Source organism: Cebus imitator, unplaced genomic scaffold, assembly GCF_001604975.1.
Source record: "Cebus imitator isolate Cc_AM_T3 unplaced genomic scaffold, Cebus_imitator-1.0 Scaffold1024, whole genome shotgun sequence".
Classification (NCBI taxonomy): Eukaryota; Metazoa; Chordata; class Mammalia; order Primates; family Cebidae; genus Cebus; species Cebus imitator.
The window spans coordinates 25,545-34,286 of NW_016108339.1; the positions used below are offsets into that span (position 1 = coordinate 25,545).

Consider the following 8,742-nt stretch of genomic DNA (forward strand, 5'->3'; position numbering starts at 1 on the left):
GTCCTGGAAGTAGAAAATGGAGTTGTTAGATTTTGGGGCTCCTGTGGGGGCAAGAAGGTAGGCGGGGGCTGGAGGGTTGTCATAGTACAATTTGGGGGATTCTTTACTGCTCTTCAGGAATAAGTAGGAACCTGGAGGTTTAAGAGGCTGTAGGGCGGCCCCCAGGTCTGACCCATGCTCCCATCGGCCCCCTCCCAGGTTTCCTGTGGTCAGGAGGAAAGCAGTGAGCCCAATGCTGAGGACATGACGCCCAAAGATTACTGCCTAGACTCCTATGGCCACTTCAGCATCCACGAGGTGAGTGAGGACACCTCCCCAGGCCGGCAAACCATAAGGGGGTTGAATGTTGGGGAGGGGTGAAACGTAATTTCCCACTCATGCGCACTGCTTTCCCCCGCAGCAGGCCGCCCCTGCGCCCTTCTGCCGCGCAACTCCCAGGGTCCCCTTTCCAAGCCTTTGCCTTGGAGACTGAAATTAGCCTCAAGCTCTGCAGGGGCCCCACGCGAAGGCTAAGGTGGGAGCACGCATGCGTGCCTGGGGTCTTAGCGGGAGGTCAGACAGGGCCCGCTGGTCTCTTCCGCCCTCTAGGGACCGATGGTGGAACTGCGTCCCAGCTGCTCCGTGCCTGACAGCTTCTGGACCCTTGCGACAGAGACACTGAGATCCCAGAATGCAGATGGGGTGGCATTCTAGGGAATTTTCTTCTTCCCCTGAGGCTGTTGTCATAAAATTGCGGCAAAAATGTACATAAATTACTATTTTTTTTTACTTTTAGAGACAGGGTCTTGCTCTGTCCCCCAGGCTGGAGTGCAGTGATGCAATCACCACTCACTGTAGCCTTGATCTCCCAGGCTTAGGTGATCTTCCCACCTCAGCTTCTGGAGTATCTGGGATCACAGGAGTGTACTGCCACGCCCGGCTAATTTTCTTAATTTTTGTAGACATAGAGTCTTGCTTTGTTGCCCAGGCTGGTCTCAAGTTTCTGGGCTCAAGCAATCCTCCCACCTTGGCCTCCTGAAGTGCTGGGATTACAGGCGTGAGCCACCGCCCCTGGCCTGAGGACTTTGAAAAGCCAGGGTTTGCTGGTTCTTAGGTAGCAATAGTAGCGTCTGGCTTAGATGAGACTTTAGTTTATCTAGTCTACTTTTACAAATAGGGAAACCGAGGTGCAGGGAAGGACGTGAGAGGGCCTAGAGCTGTCCCTGGCCCTCCGATGGGGCAGGACCCCCTGTTCTCCGGCTGGGGATGTGAGGCCCCTCACGGAGTCTCTGTGCCCATCTTCCCTCAGGAGATGCTGAAGGACAAGCTTTGCACCGTCACATACCACAGCTCCATGTTTCACAACCAGCACCTCTTCAAGGACAAGGTGGTTCTGGATGTAGGCCCAGGCACGGGCATCCTCTGCATGTTTGCTGCCGAGGCCGGGACCCAAAGGGTCATCGACATGAGTCTCCAGGGTGGCTAAGGGGGTCTGAGCCTGGGAGACATAGACGGAGACCATAGGGGCTCAGGGATTGGATGGAGGGGTTTGGGGGCTGAGGATGGTAATGTGAGGGGTCTCACCCTCACTTCTTCCTGGGCCCTCAGATCCAGTGTTCCTGTATCTCCGATTATGTGGTGACGATGTCAAAGTGAACAAGTTAGACCATAGTGAGCCCAGAAAGATGATGAGATTGTGGGAGTGAAGTGGACAATGCCCCGCTTCCCCAGGGACTCCTGTAGAGTTGTGGGGCCTACAGATTCAGTGGCTCCTCTCCTATGGTCTTTTGGGCTGCCGGCAGCCTGAGAATTTTAGTGTCAAAGTCCTAAGCTTAGCACCTCTGTCTTAAAATTAGGGCGAGAGCCACTCTCTAGTGTCTTGAATGAGTAATAGAGTCCCATGGTTGGCCACTGAGGGCCTGCCCTCCTCTGAGTTTAACCAACACTAACCTCCAGAGAAGTCTGCATCTACAACACACATACATGTAAGTGAGTTTGCATTCACCTGCATAATTTTCACACCAGTCGCATTTCATACCAGCCTCTTGCCCTCAGCTTCTCTCATTTGTGTGTCATGTAGTTTCACACTGTCCAGGCTGTTGAGGCATCACACTCTTTTCCACTACCGCCAACGTAGGGACATCCCCCAGCTTTTTAAACCAGTGTTCTGTTGATGGGTGTTTAAGCTGCTCTGGAATTTTCTTTCTTTCCTTCTTTTATTTGTTTCTGAGACAGGGTCTGGCTCTATTGTCCAGTCTGGAGTGCAGTGAGTGGTGCAATGATGGCTCACGGGCACCTTCACCTCCTGAGCTCAGGTCATCCTCCCACCTCAGCCTCCTGAGTAGCTGGGACTACAGGCATGTGCCAACATACCTAGCTTTTTTTTTTTGGAGATGAGGTTTTGCCATGTTGCCCAGCCTGGTCTTGAATTTCTGGACTCAAGCAGAGATTCTCCCACTTTGGCCTTCCAAAGAGCTAGGATTACAGGCGTGAGCCTCTGCACCCAGCCTGCTCTGAGATTTTCATCCTTTGCACATAATGTCATTTCATGCACACTAATATTTGTGAGGTCAATTTATAAAAGAAAATTGATTGGGCCAAAAGGCTAGTTAGTGGCTGGGCTCAGTGGCTCATGCCTGTAATCCCAGCACTTTGTGAGGCTGAGACTGGAGAATTGCTTCCACTCAGAATTTTGAGACAAATCTGCACGACATAGTGAAGTATGAGTTAATAAATTTGGTAGCTCTTGTTAAATTGCCCAGCTAGGTTGGTGGGATAGGGAACTTGTGAAGGTGGTAGATTTCCCTCTGGGAACTGAAATGATTTTATTACAGAGACTATTGTAATAAACCCAGAAGTCCTCATCACTCAACTTTAAATGTTCTCTCCATTTGAAGCAAATTTCTACTGTAATGCAATTTCCCTAGTAAATCTGTCTCTGTGTGACTTATCTAACACACAAGGCTATTTTGAGAACGTGACCATGCTGTTACTTATTATATCAAGCCTACCCAATTAAAGACAAAATCTTAACATCACCTGATACCCAGTCCACATAAATTGTCTGCTCCTGTCTCAAAAATATCTAGAGTAATGGATGAATTTGAAAACAGTGTTAAGAGGTTCATGGCTTCAGCTCATCAAGTTCTTTATGATCTCTAAATCCAGGCTGCCTGGTGGGGCCTCCTGGCTCTAGACCCCGGGAAAAGTGAAGGGCAGGTCTCCTGGGGGCTGACCTGGCTGCCCTTGTCCACCCTGCAGTGGCGACCATAATAAGGGGAAGGTGGAGGAGGTGGAGCTGCCAGTGCAGAAGGTGGACCTCATGATCAGGGAGTGGATGGGCTACTACCTCCATCTACTTGTTTATGCTCAACTCCATGCTCTATGCTGGGGATAAGTGGCTGGTGAGGCCCCCAGTGGAATGTGTGCAGCTTACGTGGGCTAGGGTCCAGGGAGAAGGTGAAACCACGCTCATTTTTCCCCACAGACAGGACTTAATATGGGGGCTTGGCTGCAAGGTGTCAGAAGGCCATAGCCCAAGCCAGGTGTAACAGGCGCTGGATCTGGGTTCTGGCAGGGAGATGGTGTGGTGTTGGGGGATTCATCAGGACAGAAAAACCGTAGCAAGGCAATGGCCCAGGTGCTGGGGTTTCAGCAGGCCTCTCTTGGAGAGGTGACTGACAGCTGAATGAAGCACAGGAAGGAACCACTCAGATCTGGGAAGAGAAGCGTTCCGGGTGGAGGGACGGCCAGGGCAGGCGTGTACTTGCTGCGTGTGGAGCCTCGGAAGGGCTAGTGTGGAAGGAGAGTCTAGAACGGCAATAAAAGTTGGAGTAGAGGTGAGGGATGGCAGGGGATGTGCAGATTTTGTGGGCCTTGTGGGACCCATACAACTTTGCTTTTCCTCTCAGAGCAGCCAGGGAGGGTCTCAGAATCCCCAGAACTTCCGAAGGACAGAAGCTGACTAAGGTGCTTCCGGGCAACTTCTGGTGGCCCTGTGGCAAATAGACCAGAGGGTGAGTGTGAGTTCAGCTGTGACATCATGGTGGCTCAGACCAGAGTAGGAGGCCACATTGGTGAGACTCTGAGGAATGTTGCCAGGCCCCACCCTTCCTTCCCTCACCCTGCCCCTCTGCAGGCACCCGATGACCTCATCTTCCACACCGAGCCACACCGTATGTGAGGGCCATCAAGGACCAGCAGTCCAAAGTCTACAAGATCCACTGTGAGGGCAGCCCGGGGAGCTAGTGGGCAGGGCCTTGAGTGGGCTACTGTGGGCTCACCCTCCTCCCTGCCTGCCTCCCATGGGTGGGAGGACTTGTATGGCTTCAACATGTCTTGCATCAAAGATGTGGCCCTCAAGGAGCCCCTAGTGGACATGGTGGACACTAAATAGCATAAAGTTCAGGGAGTGGGCATGGCCAGGTGTCCCCAGGGTTGAAATCAAAGAGAGACCATCCCCTCGACCTGGTGCAGGACTTCGGAGGCCAGAACATTGGCCTGAGGTCTCAGAGCCTGACCTGTCAGCCAGAGGTAGGGCTTAATGATGCCTATGACACAGCTACCTGTCCATTTTATGGATTACACACCTTATATTGAGTACTATTATATAAACAGGTTCCCTTTTGAGTTCCTGTACATTTATAAAAACTGTAGGACAAAAGAAAATATCTTTGTGAGTTCTGCCTTGTGACAGCCATGCTTGGCACTTGGCACTGGGCTCTAGGAGCAGTCGTGAGCGAGGCTGCTGGCCCTGTCCAGTGCATGTCCTCTGGGGGACACACCAAAGCTGGCAGCTCAAAGCTTGCAGCATGGGCACTGAAAGGCACCAGCCCAGGGTGATGGGCCAGGGCACAGGCACACGGATCACGGCAAAACAGCGTGGGGACGCGCTGGGCCCAGAGATGCACCTGTGGTGCCAGCCACTCAAGAGGCTGAGGCAGGAGGATCACTTGAGCCTGGGAGTTTAAGGCTGCAGCGAGCTGTGATCCCACCACTGCCCTCCAGCCTGGGCAACAGTTTTTGTTTTTGTTTCTCTTTGTTTTCTTTTGGAGACCTGTTTTTTAAAAAAAGAATGGTGACAGTGAGTATTTATTGAGTTGGAGCTGGGGGGTTGAGGTTTGATATGGGGGACAGAGGAAGTTGTTGAGGGGTGGAGGAAGTTGTTGAGTGGCAGAGGAGAGGCGACTGGAAGGGCAGGAACTCCACCCAAGTCACCCTCCTGAAAACATAAGGAGCTGGCGCAGGGTTTTAGGCTGGCATTTGGGTCAGTGTTTGAGGTCATCACATTGGTGGACTTTTCAAGAAGAGGTTGGGGAGACAGCAATGCAGGGCACCTACGTTTGAGTGAAGTCTGGACAGATGGGGGGCAGGAGTGGGCACTGGACAGAGTTAGGGTGGAGCTGCCAGGTTTGGGTGTGGGAAAGAAGGGAACGAGGAGCACAGGCTTGAACCTGGGGTGGTTTGTTGGAAGTGAGACAGGCAGGATGAGAAATGAATGAGGAGCCGAGGTCAGGAACCAGTTAGTGAGGACCAGCAGAAACGGGACAGCAAAGTAATGGGCCCTCCAGAGACTGGGGAGCTGGGGGAGGAGAAAATGAAGTGGGGATGGTGCCATATCTCAGAGCTTTACTGCTCCTGTCCTGCAGGAGGGAGACATATACACTGTCAAGATGGAAGACCAGACCTTGACCTCCCCCTTCTGCCTGCAGGTGAAGCGCACAATGGCTACATGCACACCCTGGTGGCCTACTTCCACATCCAGTCATAGGACTGATAGCAGGTGAGCTTCCCTGGTGGGTCACGTCCTCCACCAGAGATTTCAATGGAATGATCCCATTCAGCCCCCACTACAACCTCATGGGGCTCTGTTATTATCCTTGTCTTGCTGGGGTGGAAAGTCTCCATCGTGCAGAGTGTTGAAATCAGAATTTGTACACAGGCCACAGCCCTGAATCATTCACAACCCAGGACCCTCTTTTCCTTCTCTGACTCTGTGCCCTCACTCTTCACTCTCTCTAGGTCTCGGTCTAACCCTCATCCTCAGGCTCTGATCCTCCTCAGGCTCCATCTTTCCTCCTCCCTCTAAGACTGTCTCCCCTCATTCCTGTGCTCCTCTGTCTGGGGTTCTGTCCCCTTCTCTGGGTGTCTGTCGCCCTCTGCTCTCCGATTTCTCATCATCCCATCTCTGATCTCACTGGGCTGATGCAGATGCTGCTGGGGGTGGGGGGGCCTCCCCTCTTCATAGGGCTCTGCCAACTTTCCCTTCCAGGAGTGCATCCTAGCCATTTCACCCATGCACTTGAGCTTGTCCTTGGAGTGAGATCTTTCTCAGAAGCTGCTACAAGTCTGGACCTCACGTCCCTGCCCTCTTCGTGTGCTTTTCCAAATCTTCCTATTTCACTCAGGGATGTGGGGTGATGGTTGCCCTTCCTGTTTTTGTCAAAAATAAATTGTTTGAAAATTATCATACTAAAAACTTTACAAAGTATTTAACTGTCTATTATTTCACTTGAGAACTAAAGTTCTAAGTAGAGAAGATTTGGTTCAGAGATTGCTGTGGTTTACAAATTTAGGAGGATGTATATGTGGAGCACGTACAAGAGCCTTTTACCCGGACATGTAACATATTTGAGTATATCTGTAAATGTGATTCCAGCAACTTGCATTTTTTTCTCCTATTGTGCAATCAGGTTATTCCAGCTAATCATGTGTTGATGGTCATGGAGTCTTTCCAGTAAGTTCCAGAGAAAGGTACCGTCTAACCTTATCTGCATCTAGGACATCACCCTCTTCTTGTTTTTCTCCTCCTGTTGTTCCTTTCAAGTCTTTTTTGCTGGCTTCTCATCTACCTATAGACAATGGCTTGTCACAGGTTCACACTGATTTGTTTTTTTTTTTTGAGACAGTGTCTTGCACTGTTGTCTAGGCTGAAATACAATGGTGACACCATGACTCACGACAGCCTCGACCTCCTGGGCTCAAGTGATCCTCCAACATGAGCCTCTCTATTAGCTAGGAATAAACGCATGCACCACTACACCAAGCTAATTTAAAAAAATGTAGACAGACGCAGCTCTGGAGTTGCTGGGCGGCTTTTGTTGGGTCCCCGGTGTCAGGGACCCGCCGTGGTGTGTCGCTGGCTTGGCCCGGGACCCGGTGCGCCCCGCAGCAGGCAGAGCTCACACTCCTGCCACCCCCCCGGCTGGACCCGCACCGCGTTGACGGCGGCTCTGCACGACGCGGGGACTGGGCCGCAGCCCATGCACAGAGCGGACTGCGTTATGGACATCTGCCTTACTTCTGCCGCGGCCAAGTGGTGCATGGCTTCTGCCGCGGCTCTAAGCAGCTGGGCATCTCCACAGCTAATTTTCCTGAGCAAGTGGTAGATAATCTTCCAGCTGATATATCCACTGGCATTAATTATGGTTGGGCCAGTGCTGGAAGTGGAGATGTCCATAAGATGGTGGTGAGTGTAGGCTGGAACCCATACTACAGGAATACAAAGTAGTCCATGAAAACCCATATCATGCATACCTTCAAAGAGGACTTCTGTGGGGAAATCCTCAATGTGGCCATTGTTGGCTACCTCAGACCAGAGAAGAACTTTGATTCTTTAGGGTCACTTATTTCAGCAATTCAAGGTGATATTGAGGAAGCTAAGGAACAACTAGATTTACCAGAGCATTTGAACATCAAAGAAGACAATTTCTTCCAGGTTTCCAAAAGCAAAACAATGAATGGCCACTGATGAAAAATTGTCTTATTTATTCATTCACTCTTTTCTAGTGTTTCTGTGTTTATTACTGTCCAGCCTCATCTTGGTTATGTTTTAAAAATCAAACACTTTCCTACAGTTGTGAATTAAATAGTACAGTGTAGTTACCATATTGTGCTTCGACTGCTAAATGAAGCCCATCATGTCATAGCACTAAAACGATTCATTTAAAAATCAAGATTTAAAAAATACTTAATGATTAAAATGTACCACTAGAAACGTATTACTTGTGTATAAGTATGGGTAAAAAGGCAAGTCACTAGTTTAAGATGAAAAATGAAATTTTCAGGGTAAAATACCAGCATGTATGCACTTGTATAGTGTAGACTTCTAAACAAAGAAGGCTTATAAAAGTAAATGCATTAAGGCCAAGTGCGGTGGCTTGCACCTGTAATCCCAGCACTTTGGGAGCCGAGCTGGGAGGATTGCTTGAGCTCAGGAGTTCAAGACCAGTCTGGGCAACATAGCGAGACCCCATCTCTATTTAAAACAAAAGAAGGGAATGCATTATATAGAAAATTGAAAGTTTATGATAAACCTACAGGGAAGAAACCCAGGCTTTGTATTTTTAATATTTTGTGCATTAATACATTACAAACATGAAGATGTTTGTAAAATTTTCTTTTAGTCATTTTCTTTGAAGTCACATCAGTGTACCATCTTCATTTTTGTATAGAGCTGCTTCAATTCTAAGTCCTCTGGATTTCCTCTATCTGTTTTTTGTTGTTGAAGACAGTAAAATAAGTGTTTTCAAATCTATATGCCTCCCTTCTTCGTGGATAATGCTTCTTCTTTTTAAGGGTAAATATTCTTGTTCTTCAACATTTTTCTTTGGTTCTTTTTTCCTTTTTTAGGAAAAACAAAACAGGCTTCATTTTCAGGTTTTCTCAAGATTTAAATGAACACATATTCTTTTACATGTACCCGTTTCTTAAAGAACACAAAATGTTTCCCTCCCCAGAAAAACTGTTTAAGAGCCAATTAAA

At 49.2% G+C, this 8,742-nt stretch overlaps 2 pseudogenes; both read left to right on the forward strand.

Moving 5' to 3' along the window:
* Positions 1 to 5,749, forward strand: part of LOC108298636 — an 8,346-nt pseudogene extending 2,597 nt beyond the window's left edge.
* Positions 5,750 to 7,226: 1,477 nt separating this feature from the next.
* On the forward strand, positions 7,227 to 7,756 carry LOC108298638 (annotated as a pseudogene).
* The last annotated feature ends 986 nt before the right edge of the window (positions 7,757 to 8,742 follow it).